At 37.2% G+C, this 22,795-nt stretch overlaps 3 long non-coding RNA genes across 7 annotated transcripts in view; 1 reads left to right on the top strand and 2 right to left on the bottom strand.

Moving 5' to 3' along the window:
• LOC146768605 (uncharacterized) overlaps positions 1–6,029 on the bottom strand; it is a 37,271-nt gene extending 31,242 nt beyond the window's left edge. For all 5 annotated transcript variants that reach the window (XR_014950390.1, XR_014950382.1, XR_014950393.1 and 2 more), the window contains exons 1-2: positions 5,890–6,029; positions 4,888–4,920 (exon numbers count right to left, since the gene is read on the bottom strand). This is a non-coding gene — a long non-coding RNA (uncharacterized LOC146768605). The remainder of the gene's footprint in view (positions 1–4,887; positions 4,921–5,889) is intronic.
• Positions 6,030–6,328: 299 nt separating this feature from the next.
• Positions 6,329–10,880, top strand: LOC146768604 (uncharacterized). Its single transcript, XR_014950411.1, has 2 exons — positions 6,329–6,468; positions 8,201–10,880. It is a non-coding gene; the product is annotated as an uncharacterized LOC146768604 (long non-coding RNA).
• An 880-nt stretch (positions 10,881–11,760) lies between these two features.
• On the bottom strand, positions 11,761–22,715 carry LOC116183280 (uncharacterized). The gene is made up of 2 exons (XR_004147878.3): positions 13,892–22,715; positions 11,761–11,985 (listed from the first exon to the last, which is right to left on the bottom strand). It is a non-coding gene; the product is annotated as an uncharacterized LOC116183280 (long non-coding RNA).
• Positions 22,716–22,795: the final 80 nt, after the last annotated feature.

The raw sequence follows: 22,795 nt of genomic DNA, 5'->3' as shown, positions 1-22,795 counted from the left end.
AGATCTCCCTGGGTATGCCCAAGAGGTCACCTTCCTTGTAAGTTCACTGTAAACTAAACACAACCCCAAGCAATCTTCTAAGCTTCCTCTCTTGGAATTATTCCTCATTATTCCACAGGAGAAGCTTAGCACATGACCTATTCAGGCCTCTATTGTTTTATTGTCAATCACAACCTGATCACGAGGCTTGAAGAGGTTTCATGAGCCACCATTAATTCTGTGCCACAGGAGCACAGATCCTCCCATCATCACCTGGAGTTGTCAGGTGCATTTAATATCAGGCACTTTTATTAACCTTGCAGTTTCAAGCAAAAAGCACCATCATCCTCAGAAAAATAATCTCTTATTACAGCACTTCCTCACAGCAGGGAATGAAACAAACCCACTAAAATAAGCTCTTAAGATGTTAAATTGGGACACATTTTCACAGAACAAGGAAAAAAATAATAGAATTCCAGTATAAAAGATTCCACAGCAGAAAAACAACAAAAGGGTACTTGGGCATAAAAAGAAGAAAACAAGTAACTGACTAAAAAAATGGCTGCTTTGAAGGCATTAAGTCATAAAAACACAAATGCAAAGTTTCTGTTGCATTTGCTCGTCTGTCTTTGTAGAAAGTGCTGTTACAATGGGTGCTCTCACTGAACAGAGAAATTTACAGTGGCATCTCTAAGTACAGAAGGCTGCAAGGACAACCTTATGCTAGCATTTGTAACCAAATGCTCTTCTGAGGAACTGAACTGCTATTTAACATATTTTTTTAGCTTTTCATCTGAGAAGGAGATTCATTTGACACTACCACACCAACAGGGTGGAAAAAAAGCCCCACGGGTTCTCTGCTAGAGACACTGATCTATTAAAACCAGCTTTTTAAATCAGTTGAGAGCTACAGTGGAGGTGAGAAACCTGGGAAGATGTCCAAGAATGACACTACAGTCTTTCCATTAGTGGGGTCCCATGCAGTCCCTGCACTTTCACAGTATGGCTGGAAAATGTGCCAAAACCAGACTCTCCCTTCATTCCCAGCAAGCCTGCACTAACCCCATAAAATAACAGTACAGCAGTACCACAACAGAGAATTTGGCCAAATGTCTGGTGAAACACAGTTTGTGATGTGGAGATATCTAGACCCAAGCAGCATCCTCAGGTTCCAAGGAGCTGTGAAGAAAACCTCAGCCTGAGGCACCTGTTTGTTTATCCCAGGGAGAATCTGCTGCGTGAAGGACTTGAAGCTCAGTCAGACACCAGATATTGAGGTGGTTTTTGCTCAGAGACATTGCAAACCTAAGGAGGTCTGTGAAAAGCATTGCCAGCTTTGTGTGTATTACCAAAACCAGGCTGAAAAGTGCAGCAAAAATCACTGGGACATCTTCAGCTATTTTCTTGCTGTCATGGCACAAAAAAAAAAGTGACATATGGGTGCGAGCAATTTAGAACCTTGTCTGTACTTCAGTCAAAGCAGAAAGGTTACCCTAAGTCACAGTTACATTTCACAGAAGACATGCTGCCTGCTAACATGGAGAAAAAAAGGAAAGCAAATCTAAAATTCAAATATTTAGATACAGAATTCATCTTGAGCAAATCTTGCTCTGTCACAGCCAATTGTGGTCACAAAAAAGCAAGCAGAAATTTAAGTGACTAATATTTTTCTTTCTCTTTAGATTAACCGGAATTGTATTTTCCTGAAAAGATGCAGAATTCATGCTCTGACCCTTGATTTTGAAAGGCAAGAGCTGACAGTCCAATTGAAAACTCAGGCTCGTGGCAGAACTTTGCACATTCTATTCCTCCTGCAAGAAAGTGGATCAAAAAACTCTGGCATGAATGCATATGGTATACAGGGAAGGAAAAGAGAGAGGGGAAGTAGCTCAAGTTTAATATTTTGTGCTTCACAATCACATATTCCCAGCATAAAACAGAATTTGCAAGTGTCTACCCAACAGGTTTATATTTTAATAACACACCCAAATTTAAACCTGAGATCCAAACAACTGAAAATAAGTCCAGCATTTGTAGTGCAAACTAAATTGCCTCACAGAGAAAGCTCTAAAATATCTACAAGTTTATGAAGCCTGTCAGGTATCAGCCAATGGGAAAAAATATATGCATAGCAAGACATATGCATGTTACATAAGCAGGGAGTGAAATCAGAATGTTAGGAGTGGAAAAAAAATAAAGCACCCAATTTCTGTGAAAAATCAGTGACATCTCTAATAGAATTTAGCAACCAAATCAGTTCCATGTTCATGCCTTCCTTTCCAAAAGAGCTGTCTGAAAATGAAAGTCATGCTGAGGTGAAATGCATTTCTCCACACCCCTGAATCACCACAGTGATATTCCAGAATTCACACAATAAGTGACCATGCAGTTCCACAGTTCCGAAGTTCTGTTGGGCAAAAATTATGTTTGAGAGGTGCTATGGCATAAAATTCTTCTATTTATAGTAATTTGTAGCATGAATACACTAGAAGGTGTCTTCAGTCATTTAATTAAGCTGCATTATTTGCTTATGAGTTCAGGGTAATGACTGAGGGGAATAAAGGAAACATCTGAAAGCTGTCCTGAAATTATCAGTAGATTTAGGGCTCCCTTTCATTCACTGAGACTCTCTGGTAATTGTTGCTTTTAACAGTATTATTGCACAAAGTTAGAACCAGCCAGCAAGTGCTTAAGATGATCTCACAGGAAAAAGCCACACTTTGAAATCAGAGCTCCAATTTAAAGACAAATATCACTGTCCAGCAGACTTTGGATGGTAACACTGCCTAGTTTAAGAAGTTTTCACGGGTCAACCTCCCAGTTAGTTTTAATAGTTTTAAGTCAATAACATGACATTTAAAATAGGAGGTATACTGATATTCTCTAATTTATGTCAAGTCTTTAACATGTTTTGCATTAAAATGCTGCCACAAAGTGACTTGGCTCAGTGCCTAAGGTAACATTGCTTACACTGCTGTCTTGACTCACTGCCAAAAGGAGGCAAAGGAGGCATTTCCCTCAAACAGCTCTGCTAATGAAAACTGTCAAAGTCCTTTCAACACTCCTGATTTTGTTGTGCTTGTCATCTCAATTCTGTGTCTTGCTAGACTTCTGTTCCCAGCAATCTATTTCTTAGCAATATGCTCATGCCTTAGCAATAACACTGAAATCTTTCCCTTCCATTGAAAAGAGCACTCTGAACACAAGAGACTTCATCTGTGGTTTCGACAAAAAAATTATTTAAAAATGACAACCATAAATCCCCAAACCAAAACTGCTCACACTCACCACTGAGACAACAATGAAAATCTGTTCTTTTTTCCAGTTTGCAAGAACTATCACCTCCCACTCACCCAGCAAAGTTCAGGCTGGGAAGGCTGTGGCGAGGGAGCTTGAGCTCTTGCAATCCTCTCTGCCCTGCTGCACAGCTGTGTGGCTGAAATGCCTCACTTCAGGTGGGAACATTTCCTGAGAGCCCCACCACGTGAATATTATAAATGTTGTTTGAATAAGAGCTGTTATCTACAGCTTTTCCCCAACAAGGAAAAGCATTTGGCCTTAGCCTGATGGCAAATATTTCTGAATCAGCCGAAAGAAGTATCAGCTGACATCTGTAGCCTCTGCTTCCCTGGAGGAATGAGATATGGTACAATTCAGGTGCACTGTGAGGAAGTCATCACTTCTCTGGACATCTGGATAAAAAGACAACTCTGTTTACCAGAGCAACTGAGAGCACCGTTCACACAAAGAGAGTTTGTCAGACTGTCTCGAGAAGAAAAAGCATTGCTGTGCTCACATTCCATCAAACTGGAGGCATGAAAGCCACAGGAGGATGGTGGCTGGAGGCTGAGCATCTGTCTCACACATAATCTGAACACCATGGAAAAAAAAGGAAAGAAAGGGGCCAGGGTGGGGGAGGAAGAAAAGTGGAACAGAACTATTCTTTTGACTTGAAAACTCTATCAGAAACAGAGACTGCTACAATCATTTCCTCCCTACCCACCCTGTCACTATCACACACTCCCATTGTGCTTTAAGAATCACACACAGCTATTCCATGCCACTCTTTGGTAGCCAAGCTTTCCAAATCTCACATCTGCTCCCAATGTACACGAACAAGAGGGGTGAGAATGAATCCAAGGCACATCCACAGGGGCCTCCCCTCAACTCACCAGAGTTTCCTGTCAATTCTCTGCCAGTCTTTCTGACAGGGACCCTGGAAACATCAGCTCTGAGGACTGTATTGATAAATGGAAAACATTTGGGTTCTTTTAAACAAGACGACTGATTTCAGAGCTACCCACCATAAAAGACAGGCTGTGGCAGCTGACGAGAATTCAGAAAAATATTTGGAAGAGAACACTTGAACAAAAAAGAACTCCCAGAATATATTCAGATCATTATTGAATAAGATTCTGGTTTACATTTAATATAAGAAACCCCAGCAAATCATAGGAAGTAAGCACAGTGAGGAATGAATTTTCCTTCCTGTCATCCCACAGAATCTCACTGAAATGTGAATTGAGAACATTTTGTATGCTGGAACCATTGAAAGAGACCAAGAATGATTTGGTATAAGTTAGGAAACATAAAATTTTGATTTTTTTTTTAATCATATAAAAAAATTATTACAGAGCAGGAAGAGATAACATTAAGAAGTCCCAAAAATTTCAGAGAGGTGCTGAATACATAACAATATCACATTAAGTTGAGGGACACAGACTGCCCAGCGAGGTGTAAATTGCCCTTCAACCCTTGCCACCCACTGAGTTAACTCCTTTCTCCATGAAAATAAAGACAGCATTGCAAGAAATCTTATTTTGCCACAAGTGACTGAAGGAAAGCAAGATGATATAACCAAGGCAATCATTTGCATATTACAGTGCTGCTCCACCTCAACCTACTCACCACATTTCATCACTTCCCTTCCAAATCCACAGTCTAGAAAAGCAAAAAGAAATAGCATCGCTATTTCTGTTCTTACATTAGTGAAAAAACCACAAAAAGTGTAAAAAACATCAAAATATGGATCAATTTTCCATTATATTTCCTAGGGTGTCAGGGTGCACTCATTTTTTCCTATTAATTTATGCTTTTCTGTTTCTCTCATCAGATACATTCTAACACTTTGTTGGGTGCAATTTACCAATCTAAAAAGGGGAATTTGCACAGCTGCAAGTCTTGGATGCCACAGAGGGGTTAGAAGAAAGTAAAAGCTCTCCAAGCAACTTAGAGCTGAAAGAGAAAAGGAATTCTTGAGTGGTCCATTTACTGCTTTTGTGATCTTTACAAAATCAGAGGGAAAGTGAGAGAATCAAAGGCTGCAATTTCCTCTCCCTGCTTTTCATTTTATGTATTCCTTTTCTTGTCACCCTCTGTCTTAAGAAAGAAGACAACTTCCCACCATCCCCAAAAAAAAAAGAAAACCAAATTTGCTCAGACATTTAAGCCTTTTTCTATCAAGATCTTAACAAAACTACCTTTGCTGTTTTATGATGGCAAGATATTTGAAAATTAAGAGAATAGAATACTGCTTTTGTAGCCAAGTTGGTTATCAACATTCAGCCCAATCCTACATAAGCAGTAAAATTTTAAAACTTTTTAAAATGTCATTTAAATTACTTGAATACACAAATTTACACTTCCAATTATGAGCATATTTCACATATCACACATACAGACAGATCTCTTGGAATCTCTTTTGGTATCACTAGAATTATTCTCAAACAATAAGGCCAAGTCACATCTCCCTTCACTCCTCATGCTCTCAACACCATGTGGAGAGGCAAACATACCCTTGGTTCACTTTTGGAAGGATATTATTTTATTTTCAATTCTATGAGCTAAACTCTGAACTTGCACTTCAGAAGACCACAGAAAAAACTCAATCCATGGTTTTTGAATACTTACCAGGCAATTAGTGGGGTTCTTTCCACACAAAAATTCATCTTTCTTTTTATGCCTTCACATTCACTCCTAACTTCCTTTTTTATATTTTCTGATAATTCCTCATTTAAAACAATTGCTTATAGGCACCTTCATGCTCAACCTCAGAGTTGTTTCTGCAGCTTACTTGAAGACAAGCTCAGATTCATCACAGAGATCAAATCCACCTGAGAAAACAAAAAACTTCAGATAGCCTGGTTTGGTTTTTTTATTTATCTATTTTGGCAGTATGAGTCCATGTGTCAGCAATCTCAGTGAATTATCTTGTTCCAGCAGTTATCCTGATTGTCCCACACCCACCTCAGGCTAAAAGGTCTGTGGAGGAGGAGTGAAGAGTTGATTGTGATCTGCAGTGGCAAAAAGCTTTGAACGAAGAGAGTGAATTCCTATTCCAAGCAAGTTTTTCCCTTCCAGTGCTTTCTACTGGCCAGTGATGTCCAGTTTTATTGCTTTTCTTAGGAAGGTTTTATTGGAGGATCCATCTTGGTGAGAGGGCTTATTGCTATAAAGTTGTGGAGCTCACTCCTTCATCATACACATTTGGTAAGAGTAAGTTTGTAAGAATAGTTCCCATTTCTGTGGTTATGTTAATTGTTAATCAATAGAAACATTTATAGGGAAATTTAGGATTTAGGCTGCTCCATATAGCAAAATTTCCTATTGTAGAGAAACAAGTAGACTACTCGCATGTTATTTTTTTTAATTTTTTTTTTTAGGAATAAAGAAATATTCCTATTATGCATAAAAAAATTTAGATGCTTTTTCTAGTAATCAACTAGCTCATGGGTAATAAGTAACTTTTAATTTTATATCTGAAAATTGAGGGAATTTAAGAAATGTTTGAGGCAAATTTATCTGAGTGTCTCAGATCTCAAAAAATTTTGTGACTGACACCTGGGCACTAAAATACATTTTTAAAAATGAGTCTTGGTTAATGAAAAAAAACCCTAAAAATCTTTTATTTCTTTTAGAGGTATTATTCTTTCTGAATTGCATCATTTCACCTACCATTATCTCAAGAAACAGTAAATAACTTCCAGAAACCTTTTTATACATATTCTTTTTATTTTTTTTATTCCTAATTGCCACTTGAAACTTATGCATCAATTTTTATGCTTGAACATCCCTGCAAAAGAAGAGGATATAGTTTTCACTTTACAAGACTATTGCAGCAAATGGAGGAAGCTGATCTATTACATCTAATGATTTGTCAAGTGGGAGCACAGTTAGTTGGGGGGAAAAAGGAAGCTTTTATTCTGCTCTTCATGTAAGACAGAACTTCTATCAGAATAGGCATGAGATTATTTTCCTTTGATACTTCAATTAATTATCAAAACTTTAGAAATGTAAGCTGAATTGTTTAGAATCATTCAATTCTGAGAGGTTTTGAGTGACTCCAGGAAACTTGTGGCTTGGATTGTGTAACTGCTTTTGTTAGTATGTCTCCAGAAAAGAAGAGGAAGAACTTCTATAAATGAACAGCAATTTGAAGCAAAAAATAATACTTTTGCTTTTATGGGTGTCATTGAAACACCATACTGAAGAGCGTGTAAAAAGGGGCCATTTAATAATTAGTGTAAATCATATAAATAATATCCTCTTTCTTACAGAGATACTCTAGCATTACTCATTTTTTGCTGTAAGATTGTTGATGGACACAAACTCCTTAAATTGCCTTTTCTAAGTCTATGTTCAAAACTGCCAAGTGCTTAAAAAGGGGGAGAGAAAAGACAGTTTTTGTCTCCACAAGCCTTACCCAAATTATATTCTGTGCAACTTCTATTGATTTCTAAAGGTTTTATTAAGCTGGGCTAAAGACTTGAGCTGTTCCACAGATGATTCTGTCCTCCAGGCCAGTTGCAAATTGTGTGGCTTCTGTCTGCCACTCATGGGGACTTGAAAGCTGAGTGGGGAGCCAGGAAACTGCCTATGAGCAGAGCACAGCTCAGCCTTGATGTGCAGCTCTGGAGGAGAAAGGGTGGGAGCAGCTTCATCTCCTGGCACAGCTTCTCTGCTGGTTATCTTCACCTGACTGCATTTCCCTGCCTGCTGGCAGTGAATGTGGCACTTGGGAACACGACTCAGTGGTGGGCATGGCTGTGCTGGGTTAATGCTTGGACTCGGTGACCTTAAAATACTTCTCCAACCTAAATTTTTCTATGATTCAGTGAAGTCGTTCTTGCTTGTGAAGCAAATTGGGCTGGAGTTATGATAAAATATGTAAACTGCTCTATATGCTGGAAATCTAAAATTCTACCTCTGTGGTTTTTTGCAGCAGTGAAGAGAAGCTCAGGTTCCTACACCACAAAGGAGGTCCTGTTGTTCTTACTCAGCTGAGTAAGAGTGGTGAGCACACCATGAGGTTCACATGCCAGATACAGAAGTACCACTGAATGAGTAAAGGAAATACAAATAAAAAGGTGATCCTTGGCTATGGAGTATTTTGGCCTATTGGAACAATGAGGTTTTTGATATATTGAACTTCAACTTTTTAGAGGTCAGATGAAGACAGTGCCTCATTCTCAGAAGATTAAAGCTGCATAAGAAAACCAATGTGATGCTGTTTGTAGATTCCTTCTGAGTGTGCTGTTTGCAACAATTCTCAATCTCTGTTTGAGATAGACCTTATTTCAAGAGGGTTGGCAATGTGTAAGCACTCAGGAACAAGCAGCTGCAGGAAAAGCATTCTTTTTTGCTGAAGGCCCTCTCCCAGTGCCTCTTCAGTTGTAGATATAAATTGTAACAACTCTTTGGGAACAGTTTTGTTTTAGTTTTCAAGCCAAGCTCATATAAACTATAACACACCAAAAAAAATTCCACTATTTCTTTTACCTACCATTTAAAAAGTGGCAGAAGTTTTCCATAGAATGTGCCTAGGTGGAATGATGCTTGTTGATGGTATGGCTGCCTTACCAGGCTGCTCAGATAAAAAACAGCATATGAGACAAGCCTCTGATGTATGCTTAGATGGAGTTCCAGCTCAACATATACAGAATGTATATGTATTCTTTCTTGAGAGAAAGAACATTTTGTGTTTTGAGAACTCCAGGCTGGTACTGGAAGAGCACAAGCCAGCTCTTCCTCCAGATCTGTCTTTCAAACCTGAAAGGATCAATAACAGGACAGCAGCAATTGTGTGGAAAAGTGGAAAACAAAAGGGATCAAATCCAGGCTGTCAGCTCTATATCAAATTTTTCCACGAACTTCTTGGAGGACTTTTCAGAATGTCATGAAAATAGAGCAGTCCCAGGAAGGTGCCATTTGGTACTCCAGAGCATCCTCCCTCTATTTGAAAATATCACAGGAACAGCCTGTTCTCATAGTGGGATGGGAACTAACCCTCTCCATAACATTTTCGGTGCCAAGCAGCAAGCCCCCATCTGTCTGCCAGCAGGAGAGAGAGAAAACAAATGAAAAATGGAAAGGAGAAGCAACCAGAATTTAGGCACAGGAGAGAAACATCTGCTAAAGGGACGGGAAAAAAAAAAAAAGAGAATCAGACAAAGAATCATAAAGCAGGTAAAAGAACATAACCATGTTCCCAAAAAAGAGAAAGAGGAGGAGGAAAACCAGGTGGTGGCCATAAAAATAGAGGATATATTTAGAAAGAAAGGAAGAGAAACATAAAGCCAGATACAATGTAGGTATTTACCTGTGTTAATAATAAGAGATTTGATGAACAGAATGGCTGAAAAACGGTGTGTTCTGATTGCTGCAATATATGGGCTTAATCATTGGGTCTGGTCTTAGATTTTTAGCTTTTGAAATCCATGTCATTGAAGTAAAACAAAATAAAGATCATTCTGTAAAAGCTATTTTCCACATTTGCACAGGAATTGGTGGGGGGAAATCAGCCACTTACTTTAATTACTTTAAAACTTCCTGAGTTTCTTGATTGCTCCAGTAGAAAAAGAGGAGAATTCCTGTGTGCCTGGATGAAAAATGTGGGTAAAATATATTAAAAAATATATTTTAAATAAATAAAATAAAATGGAATTAAGTACAAAATCCCTAATCTTCCTGGAGATACACACAAGTAGCTGCTACAGATGGAATGATCCAGCAAGATGATTCAGTAATAAAATTGCTGGGATTGACTGTTAGTTCTGAACACTTCAGATTTAGAAATTTGGCTTCTCAGAATTATTCTACAAATACACATGCATGAAAAATGTAAATAACATCTGATTTTTTGTTGTTGTTTTGAGATAGCTATACTTTGAACAGCTAGATATCATTCTTTGGAGCATTTTGTCTAATTTTTAGCCTTTTGGTTTTTTTAAGTGTAACCAATGTAAGGCTTTGTTTCTGTATCTAAATTTCCTGCCTTAGTTACACTAAACCCAGAAGACAGCACAATAATTCATTGTTACTTTATTCATGCTGCCATGAGAATGATTAAACAAATGCTTTCCCAAGGCATTGCAAAGGAAAGCATCACTCAGCTCTTGCAGGTTTCCATTGATGACACCCAAATGCAACAGGTAACAGCCATGAATTTAGATTATCCTGCAGCATATTCCTGTAATACTCTTTATTCTGTGTATGTCATTTTCTGACTCTGTCAGCATTCTTGGGAAATGCTTATCTTAGCTACTACAACGTTGTTGTTTTGTTTTTATATTATACCAGAATTCTAAACTCTTAATAAATCTCTGAGGTTCAATGACAGCTCCCAGTACTTTTTAGCATTTTATCACAGCTCTTCATTATAATATTAAAAGTGCTCCCAATTTGTGGCCAGTCTTGAACAAGCAGAAATGTACCAAGTGTTTAGAAAAGTAGAAGAAAATAAAACAGACATAGATTTTCTTCTACATTTTGATCTTTTCTGTTCTGTTGTCTCATGCAAATTATTTTATCTCTTAGTGATACTTTCCTGGTGGTGTACCAGCAATAATTCACAGAAGAAATATACCTGCCTTAAAATAGAGCAGGAGCATTTCTAGAAAGATTTCTAGATATGTATAGCCTTTGATGTTTATTAGTCTCACTGCATACTCAAAATTCAAATTAAGGCATCAGAAAACCCTTGAGACAAATGCATAATTCATATTTTCTATTTACTATACTTCTTCTATGTATTACATCAGCTTTTATTGATTTCTGTTCATAGAATATTCACAAAACAATAAAATTCTCATTATTAATTTCTTCAGAGCTGACTTCTAAATAGATGACACTAATGTCATTATTTATTTACCTTAACTAGTGAAATATTGGACATCTTTTAGATTAGTAAATTATCAGGGGTTGTGGGACTTTCTGAAACACGAATCAGCATATTTGTCCAATTATTTTAAGGATGTCTTTCCTACTCACTGGAAGTAAAGCTGATCATTTTTTCTTACTGTACAACTGCATCATATATCAATAGGGGATAAATATTTCCCATTCATTTCTGATCCAAGAAATTCTTTTAATGCTTGCTGCAGAGGAAGCTCTTGTTATTTTAGAATTGTCTTTTTCCTCACCTGTCACAGTTTGGAGTGGCACTTTGCATTGAGATGTTTCTACAGCTGATAACAACAATATTTTTGAATAAAATGCTGCCAGCATGACTGAATCAGGTACTCTGAGATCAGCTGCACCTTGAAGAGGTTGCACTGTGTGTAGAGGGTGCTGTAGGAAAATCAAATTGCAGATGGCTTGAAAAGGAGTAAAAATGGGCCTAACAAGGAGATAAAATTTCAGACAGTGTTCTGAAAATCTGCACTGGGAAAAACAATTAAACCCATGTATAAACCTGGGAATAAGAAAAGGCCTTCAACCTTTACCTACAGGACATCAGCAAAATCTATTTTGTGGTTAAAATAGAGCTTTACAGAGCCCAGCTTAAAAGTATTCATTTTTATTATCTATGATACAGATTTATACACTATAATAACAAAATTTTACTGTTTATGAAGTAACAATCAGAGGGATAATACAAATATGCCTTTTTATGAGTGGTGATGAAGTTAGAATTGTTGTCAACCAAAATCTTCCTGCTTTTCCATTTGAAAATGCCTGAGAAGCAGTTTTCAGTCAAAATTTGGAATCTTGATTTCTGAAATATACCTAGAATACAAATAGGATCAGAGTTTGAGTTTTTTATGCACCCATTCTGTGGTGAGATCTGGCCTTGATTTTTTGGAGTATTACAATGCTTGTTTCTAATTCACATAAGATGTAAAAGATACACAAGCTGAAGGACAAGGACTTGCAGCTGCATCCTGTAAAATTAAAAGAAAAAAAATCAGAAGAAAATCAAAATCATCTAAGAATGGGCCACTTCTCAAAGATCCTAAGAGTAGTAAATATGCTCTAAGTTAGGCTTAAACCAGAATTTGATGGGAGAACATTAGTTCAGATAGAAGCAGTTACTCCTTTCACATTATCTGTTGGATTATAAAATAATTACTGCTGACCAGTTCCCTCTTTTTTTAATAGAGCATCTAAAAATTGAGGAAAGCCCTGAAGTATATTTTCCTATTATAAAAACAACAAAAAAGAGTAATTTAATTCATGTAAATGTATCTATATGTGGAGAGGACGGAGGTGGAGGGAAACAGACCCTGTGTTTTCAATGTTTTGAACTTCAGGGAAAATATTTTTGCAATGAGCCCACAGAATATACAATATGAATACAAACAAAAAGAAGATTACAGAACCTATTTTTCTGTAGTATAACTTCCTAGAAGATAAAAGGCCTATTGGAGACAGGATTTAAACATAGTTCAATCACAACCTCTGGAATAAGGATAAAATGGAAGATAAAATGTAGTATGATTTTCCTATGATTTCAGCAATCCACAAAAAACACCACAGTTTTCTGTAACATCACTTCTCACAAATGATCATTGTAACACCTTGGACAGTAATAGCTCAGATACAACTAAGACAATAAAAATGCAGCAAACTGCAGTCCATAATTCCTCGGGCCTTTTGGTAGCTCTGCCAGGGAGTCTCAGCATTCATCACACACTGAAAGAAAATTTTAAGGAGCATCTAAGGGAAAAAAAACTCTTTGAACTGCATTTTTATACATTGCTTTGACCTCATAACTTGGTTTATAGCTACCAGTTCTTTAAAGATGAGACCACGTGTCAGAGTAATTGGCAATTTCAGCTTTTCATGTTCAGAGGGACAAATGCACAATGAAGAGTGAGGACACTTCTAAAAGAACTTCTAGAAGTTCTAAACACCAAAATCTGGACTTGTTTTTGTAGCTGCAGTCATCCAAATACAGCCTGGAATGGTTTGCAGGGCTTGTGCTGCCTCAGAGGGAGCTGAGGAAAGGCATGAGGATGTTCCTTTTCTCATAACCTCCCCTCATTACTCATGGTTTACTTCTAGGCAGAGTTACCAGCTGCAAGCTATTCTCATCAATTCCCATGCAAGCAACTGCAGGACTTTAAAAGACTTTAATTTTATAAAATTGCCCATTTTTAAAGAGCACTTTCAATGGGCATGGCTAAAATGGCAGTGTCTGTATTGACAAATTCAGTCAGGGGAAAAAAAAAAAAGAAAAGCTTCATTTCAAATCACAGCCAGCTTATTTATCACACCCAAGCTGCCAAGTATGGCTGTGCAAAATCTGTCAGTTTTTAAGTGCTACTTACTGCATATTCAAAGCCTCTTCAAAGAATATTTCCTTGAGTTACATCACATGCGGCCACCCACCCTCCCCACATCCTGCCTACACCTCCAAACAATTCAGGTAGCAGGGTGACAGAGCAACATTAACCTCTCACATCTGAAGGGTTATGTAGGGTTTTACTTTGGGAGTTTTTTTTAAAGACAAAAATAGAACAAAAACCCCCTTGCCTGTTTCAACATTAGCCTTCCCAATATCTAAATATCTAAATTCTCTTTTGGAGACTTATTTCCACAGATAATGAGTGTTGGCTTCTAGAAGCCCTTTAGGTAATGATTTCTGCAGGAAGTCTTGTTAAGCAAAAATGTAAGAAATAACCTCACCCACCAGAACTCCATGTTGTGAATATTTGTACAGCAAAATTCCAGCAAGGATTCCATTCTGCCACTTCAGCTCCACAGAGCAACACTTGGCTCAAGATGAACAGCTCATTTTGGATGGAGGGATTTAGTTCAGGCAGGGAAGGATTACTCACCATGAGTTAGAATGGCAGAATTTGGCCAGAGAAGCCAGGGGAGCCTTTGCAATACCAACACATCATTTTAAAGCAGCTGGGAAATGAGTCTTAAAAAAAAAATAAAGGTTATGAAGGAGGATTGAATGCTGTCTTAATTGAAGGAGGAATTTTGTTTTTAATTCATCTAACTGTGTTAAACTGCTAATAGGCTAATTTGAAGAGCCCAGTGCATTCAACAGGCTGGTATTTAATTAACAAAATCACGTTTCACACAATGCCAGACAAGGGGTCAATCCTTGAATGAGGAGCTCCCTTGAGAGGAAAAGGCACAATTAAAGCTGCAGAAAACTCTCATTCATTCTTCTGCTGCTAAATATCACTGATTGGAAAGGACACCATTGCTTAGCTAATTTTTTTACATAGCTTGCCCTCTTTTCCCTGTCACTGTATCTGACCCCTGCATCCTTTCCTCTAGTGGATTTTGATCTCTATCTGTCTTTATGCATTTGTGGTTATATTTATTATATAGAGAGTGTTATCCATGCAGTCTTCTGCCATGGAAACTGCAGTTTCAATGATGCCATTTTAGTGTCCACCTAGAATTTCCAGCCTTGTGCCAGGAAAATGGCTTCTCCTGGCTTAAGAGGATTTCACACACCCTACAAATACTGGGCAGACTTCAAGGGATTCCTGAAAAACATTTCAAGCTGCTATGCCTGTCAGCCTCCATCCCTTAGCTTCAGGATGAGACCTTGTAAGTGTTCATTACCTCAATTAAATTTTATTTCAAGACATTGCTGGGCATGAATTAGGCAACAGAATCCAGTCCCTGTTAGGGCAGCATGCACACAACAAACTGAAGAAGTGAGAGTTCCTGGGAATATTGATGAACAAGGAAATGAGATTATTTCAACACAAGCAAAGAGAGACTGCTTGGTGAACATATTCAAGAGTCCTGGCAGGCATGATTATATAGATAGAACTCAGAATAGTTTTCAGTCAGGGAAGTTTCTTCCTTCCTCCCTAAGTCACAGCATTTAAAATCTAAGCTTACTATTGCTCAGCTGAGGAAACATTCAGGAGAATACCTATAAATAGCCATGATGATCTTTAAAAGGTAGTTTTTGTCAGTGGCAAAATGCTTTCACAATTAGAAAACTCTGCCTGGGGTTCTGTTAACCACAACAGCCTTTCCTCACCTGCCAGACTACTCAATTAGCACTAAGAGTTGCTTCTGGCTCAATACTTCCCATAACTAATACTGTGCTTGTTATCCTCAAGTGTTTAAATTAAGGTTAGTGACCTTCTGTTACTTATTACATGACAGTTATTTGTTGTTGACCTTAAAGAGAAGGTGTTTAAATGTATATGAACATATATTCATACCACTTCAGGAAAAAATTTACATCTATATTGCATGGAAAGACTACAGCTTTCTGTTTCTGACATTTTTGGTTCTTACAGACTTTATTCCGTGGACAATGTTAGTGACTTATAAAGTGTAAGACTTTTCTATTTTAAAGAAAATGTCACATTACTACAGCATATGTGAAATAAATGATTTCTCCCTGCAATTCAATCTGTACACAGTACTTGAATAAAAGATCAAGTACAGCATCATTTGAAAGATAAATAATTAAGAACCAAGGGAAAACAATAGCGGGAGGGCAATGGTCAATGTGTAGGCAGCCTTTGGTAACAATCTAATAAAAAAACAATTTATATTTGCATTCTATCAGCAAATAGGTTGAGAGAATAGCAAATAGCAAATTATTGGACACAATCTCATTCCTTTTATGCTTCAGCAATATGTTCTCCTCACTTTGCAGCTGAAATAACTGCTTTCAGAATTACTTCACAGGTCTGAAAACAACTCCCTGGAAAAATGTCACTTGTGTTCTCTTTTCCCTATTGTATTTGTGTGATTCACCATGAGTGTTCAGCAGTTTTAGGCACAGAACTTTGGTTGCAGAAGTGTAATTATAGAAAAAGCAATTTTATGGTGTATCTTGGGGGGAAAATAGCATTTTTTTAAGAATATGGCCATGATTTTTCTTGGATACCTCTGTGATCTAACTGTAAGAACTATAAAAATCCTTCACCATTGTCTCTCAATTGTTTTGTCAGAATTAAGCAGTAGAAACTAAATCTATTATAAGAATAATTTCAAGTGGAATTTTCTGTAGAACATTCACATTCCCAAAAATTATATCCTTTACACCTTTAATATATTTAAACAGAACAAATGTCTGAATCAGCAGGTAAATTCTACTAGTTTCTGTAGGTGAGCTTCCATATCTGTTCAACCCCCTAATTGCAAATACAAAAAGAACACAATCCTGAGTTGCACCTTTAAAAGTTAGATTAAGCAATTTCAATGCCTGTGTGTGTGATCCTTCTTTAGTGCAGCACAGATTTACACTGCTTTGCTAGTAGCTTAATTAAAAACGAAGAAATAGATTCTTCCTGGAGACTATGAAAATCTTTCATACAATGTAATTTATATAATAAATCATGTAATCTATCAGAATCCAAAGCTTCCCTTGAATGCAGTCACAGAAGAATTGGTAACAAAGTGTTACTACACTTCTGACCTGTGACATCACTCAGGTGCCATTTCAAACTTAATTCTAAGACAGTTTGCAATTTTCAAAATGTTACTAAGCCTCATTACAAAGAAAAAATATTAGAAAAGCAATAAATGGAAATTTATTAGAAATAATTAGAAAAGCATTCTCCCCATTGTGCAGATACACAGAACTTTTAAAAGTCTACATTCCTGTAGGAAACAAAAAAAAAGAGAAAAAAAAACAAACACTGAAACTTCACCATCAATAGGTTCTACATGGAAATTTCTTGGAACTTGATTTTTGCCCAAATTAATCTTATTTATCTATTTTATTTTCTTTATGCAGTTACATATGCAATGGCTTCATAATAACCTCAAGGTCCTAAATCTGTTGGTGTTCTTATATTTTTACAGCTAGTTAATGGTCTCTGTTAAATAATTAATAAAAAAATTTCCTTAGAGAGCGTGCCTGTGATTCACAACAGCCTCTAGAGCCAGCAGTGAGTGAAGCCCTTTATCACAGAGGGAGGAAAAAAGTTTTAATTCATCAGATTTTAAGAATTTCATTTAAGACCTACTGAATAAAAGTCCAGAACTTGTAAAAACAAAGGAAGCAACAAATGTCCAATAAAAATGTATATTTGCTTCATTTTGAAGCATTTTAGAAGAAAACTTAACTGGAAAAGAGATATCACAATAAACTGACTAGTAGGTAGACATTTCTTAGCCCCTGCGTGGAGTGGACTCATACTGGAGGTTCCAAAAGTAAATGATCAGCTTTTTCTCCTTGTTATAATTTTCAGGACCTTACTTATACCAATAACCTGAAACATCTCTAATTCTTTGTTTCAGAATAATACCTTGTAAGCAGAGCAATGAAGATGCTCACACTATAATTATGCACAACTTCTCTAAGCAAGAGGAATTCAGAATAGAATTGTACTTTTTAATCCTTCTGTCTTCCATGAGATATAGGAATACATTTAGTTGAAATACAGGTTTAAAATCTGTTTTCACTATTTCATAAAACTCCATTATTAAAAGTGGCTGCTTTATTAGAAATTGGTATTTTTGTGTCAAAAATATTTCCCTCATAGTTAGAAATAATTTCTTTCATGCATTCATAGAAACCATGCTATACCATCACTCTGAAGGATACCAGAAAAAAAAAAATCAGTGGATTTTTGTAGGAATCATTTGGTTTATTAGGAAAAATAGGGATTGGAGTAATAAACAGGATCCCTTTATTCACCTGAAATTAGTATATTCTGCATCCCTGCATTACCCTACTAGAATATCTCTGAATAGCTGCCATCTAGATTGCATACTGTGTTGCAATTCTATAAATTGTGTAACAAGAAAAAAATTAGTGTCATGTTGCCTGCTGCTGAGTTGGGTTTTCACATCTGAGTTTTGATAAGCTTCAGATTTTATATTTTCTCTGTTCCAACAACACCAGAGAAATAAAAAAGTCAGGTTTATGCTTTAAATGTGTATTATATATATATATTTAGTTTCCTAAAAGCCCTGATGCACAACATGATTTCACATAAAATTATGTAGCTTTCAATTTTTAATTTCTTTAGATGTTAGAACATCCTGAGAAGGAGAAAGAAAGTAAAGATTCATATACCTAAGCTGAGATGCCTAGGTGGGCAAACATTTTCCTATATTATGATTTAATTCTAAGGGCTATTAAATGCTGAAAATTTAACTGAATCTCAGCAGAAAATTACAATTCAGTTTATTAGAGAAGCAATAAAATAACTGAACTCTAGGGCTGTTCTTCACTGATATAAACTCTCACATGTCAACTAACTGGCTAGCCTGTGGAAATTAATGCCAAGAGACCCAGACTTGTGCCTTTGGTTTTCTCACACTACTTTATCGTCCAGTTTTTATTTTTTATGTTAAGATGGTTTAAATTTTATTTACACTGCAGCCTTTCAGCATTCTCTCAATATGTTCCATTTTTCCCCAAAATATTAATAGATTGACTCTCATTATAAACTCAAAAAAAAAAAACCCAAAGCAAGCAAAGCCAAACCAATACAAAAAATAGAGAATGAAAGACCCTAAATGCCCTAAATGTGCTATATCATTTAAGCAGAGTGTAATATTAGTATAAAATTAGATAGTTTATTCTTACATTGCCTTGGTACATATTGCCACCATCTTGTCTATAAAGATCTTCAGCATATTAAAGATTTTAGCTACTTCCTGACCATATTCAATTATAGACATGCTCAATAAAAGGGAGAAAAGTCATGCTGAGAGCTCTTCTGCTTTGACAGATTGGTTGGAGACAAAGTATTTCAACTTTGAGGAGCATAATTTGGATTGCTAGGAAAACATTTCCTTATACATCCACCTCTGAGTCCATAAAGTGTTATCCCTCCTGCTTTTTACATTACAGGGACACGGGGAGTTTAAAGTGTAGCACTTAAGTAGCTCTGAAAAACTCCTCCATGCCCAAGGATATGAGGATTGCAGATACCCTTTTACACAAATATTTTGAGATTGGGACTGTCCCATATACAGATCACTTTAGTGCCCTGTTAGACAAAAGCAGAAAATAAAACTATGACATCTGTAAATAAGGAATCATGATTCAGGGAAAAAGTGTGAATCTGGATAGAAGAAAAAATGGAGTTTAGGAGGGTATAGAAGTTTTCATGCTTTAGTATTTATTAGTTGCAACCACAACACAAATGACTGATGGCTGATAAGTGAATATTTGTGTGGTTTCAACAAACTTCAAAATTCAAAAGTAGGTTTTTTCCTTCTCTTCATTTCCTTTTCATAGAAACTCTACTGATGCTCTAATCAGGCATATTGGACATTAACAAATTAGCATAAGTTTAGCACACCACAATTATTCACTTCAATATCTATACTCCCCCTCAGATTACTAGGAGCAGATTAGAACATCTATCAATTTTTCCCTCTAACACAGGCCTCAGAAGTGATATTTTATTACATATTCCAACTTTAAAAACAGCCTTCCAAATACATTCAGAATTCATTTATAGTTATTCAAGCAGAGAGAGAAGTCAGTGAATTTGAATATCCCACCTCAAGTCACTGCCCTTTGATTTGTATTTATCAGGAACTGCATCACCTATAATTTTTTTAGTCCTGGAGATAAGGAGTAGAGTTTAGGATTAACAATTCAGAGATTTTAAGGCCTCTTATGAGAAGTGATTAATGGACTGACCTTTTTGGAGACATTCATGACAGAATGATGAGAAAGAAAACAGCTTAGAAATTTCTCTGTGAGCATGGGCCTTCCACAAGGCTCGTGAAATACTGGCATCACTGAAACTGACTTAAATTCTAAAATTTAATTTGTTTTCACTCTTCAAAAGGTGAATGCCACCAGCAAAATTATATGCAAAACATGCAAGCTACATGTAAAGGAAAATTGATTAAATATGCAAAGCGGTGTTGACTCAGTTTTCCTGGAGCACTCTCACAGAGTGAAAATCTGTCCTTTAGCAGAGTTTTACTGTTCTGTTGCTTGCTGGGAAGCTCTTCAGAGAATCCCCAAGTCACCTCTTCTCTTTTCATAGCTTCTTTCCCTTGGAATTTTCCTTTACATTTGATGGGAAATCCTAAATTCCTCACCAAAGTTTTGTTCTCTCTTCTCTTCTACATCCTGGAATGTTTTAGCCTTGGCAAGTTTCTTCCCCCCTTTTAGAGATACCAAATAACTTCTTTGATTATCAAAAATTGCGCTATCATATATGTATTGCATAGAAAGTATACAATTACATCCACCCACACTGCAGGGCTGAAGACAAAAAGCACAAGTAAGCAGCTGCAATAGAGAGGCATAAACACTTCTCTAGGTAATAATTTGATCCATTTTCTCTCTGTTTTAAAGTAAGACATACACGAGGAGCCAATATTGTGGTAAAGTCTTCGTACTTGTTATTGCAGTAGGTTCTTAGGACTGTTATTTGAAAGTCAACTGCTGAAATCTGGTACTGAGAGCTGTCATCTGCTGCCTGCCTACAAGCTGCCAATAGATTTTCATTCCTATTGCCATGGAAACAAAAGTTGGCATGACTTGGAGGGGAAAAAAAAGTGTTTTAGACAGCCAGAGTTTTCAAACTTTGACCCAAGCTGGAATTCACCTTTATTACCCATAAAGGTCACACTGAAAGGGTGAGGCAGGGATAGTGCCTGGCATTGTCCCTTCCTTGTCTGATCTCCCAGCTGTTAAAACTGTGAGCCTGGCCAGATTAAGTCATGGATACCTTCTATCCAAAGCAGCTGCAATCAGGAGTGGGAAAGGAGGATGAATAGCTGGGATTTGTCTCACCTGGAAGCAGGACAGAGCTGCTGAATGGGCCATGTGTGGGAACCTGCAAAGGATTTCACAAGTATCAAAATCACTTCAGGCCCTGAACACTCCCATACTGTACACAGAAAACACATTAATCTGTAGAGCTGCATTTCTCATTACAGAAAGAAAGCATTTCTGAACTATCAGCTAAAGAAGTCCCCCTAATATCAGTTTAATAGAATAATCATGGAATAGCAGTCAAAATTTACCCAGCTTTAAGGTGGAACAACCTGTCACAGATTTAGTAGCCATTCCCTGAGTCTGCCAGGTATTGCAAGGTTCATGCAGGTGTTTTTATTACACCTGACAGTGGCAAACTAAAAATGGAGCTTGAAACATTTGTAAGCTTCCTTTCATACATTTTTTCTCCCTGACACTTTGTCTTCATTTGTCACCATGTGGAAGTTATCCCAAATCTTCCATTTTTTTCTCAATTATCATTCATGGTTTTGAGCAGTCATTTCACTTTTTAAATTATCACAAAGAAAACTACAGTTTAATGAAGAATTGGAACACACTGTTGCTCTCAGTTTAGTTAGATGCTAAACTTATGGTCTGTTTATTAATTTTTTTTTAACGATGCCTTGCTATTGACTGCTTGGGCCTTCTGTCCATTACAGCTCCTGTCTGATGCACATTTTCCCCCCATTTCTTAACTTCTTTTTGTATGACCTTTTCTTTGCTTCCTTTTACTTGAAGAGCTCTAGGAGAGACCTGCTGGTATTTCTCCTTGATCAGTGAAGTGCCCCCGTGCCATCCTCTAAATCACACTGTGCAAACCAGAGGCTTAAGCACCTTGAAGCTTCTGCAACACGACTTCTCTTCAGACAGTACCTCATCTCCTGAGCTCATACAGAGGAAATAGATTCTGTGGCAGTATTGTGCCTGCAGAACTTCCAAAACTGCTGCCCTAAACACAGACTGGCAGATAAAGTGGGAAATTAATAGGGAAATACACCTAGACACAGGTGTCCCTACACACCTGTCAGATTTCTCTCTTAATTCAAATGCTAAAGTCACAGATATTCTGGTTTAACATGATGCTTCCAGATCAATAAGGTGGAGCAGCAATCAGGGTTAGCAAAGGTAAAAGAACATTACCACAGCTGTAATTTGAGGGTTTCAATAGCAGTTTCTCATAAAAGTAGACATCCATTTTCCCTCCATACTCCCTATCTTTATGAAATTATTTTTAAAAGAAGTTTACTCTAGCCCATATCACAACTGGATGAAAACTCACAGTACATAACATAACAATTTGGTCTATATTTGTGGTTTGGGATTAAAAATTTTAGGATTGTATTTCCATTCTTCTAACTACATCTGGAAAGAGCAGCAGTGGCTTTCTTGAAATGCACAACAACAAATGATTATTTAATGATGTAATCACAATCACAAGAGGAAATGAAAAGCAAAACAAGAAGCATCACATGGGGCTCATGAGGAAGAGCAAGAGCTGACAAGTGGCAGTGCCACTCCCCTGCCAGCCCACAGGACTTGGGGAAGAAATTAAATGCTGGTGACCTGCAGAATTGACCTCACCTGCACAGCTTGTTTCCAAGGAAGCCTGAGAAAATCCCTGCAATGAAACGTCTCTGTTCTGCTTGGACAGCCTTCCTGAGCACTTCCCCTGACCAGAAGAAGCAGCTCCAGGGGATTGTAGGCACACTGAGAGGACAAGATCAAGCAAGGGAGGTCAGGAATGATGAAGGTGGAGAGAGCAAAGAGAGGCAGAGACAGAAGCGTCATTCAGAAGATTGAGAGATGGAAGAACAGGTAAAGATATGGTGGTTTTTTGCCCAGTGGAATCAGGTGTGTTTCAAAAAATGTCAACATGCTGCTCAAAAGAGAGAT

The sequence above is a fragment of the Lonchura striata genome, chromosome 1 (genome assembly GCF_050655825.1).
Source record: "Lonchura striata isolate lonStrDom1 chromosome 1, ASM5065582v1, whole genome shotgun sequence".
NCBI lineage: Eukaryota > Metazoa > Chordata > Aves > Passeriformes > Estrildidae > Lonchura > Lonchura striata.
Note: the sequence above shows the minus strand (reverse complement) of the source record. Positions and strands in the feature narration are given on the sequence as shown.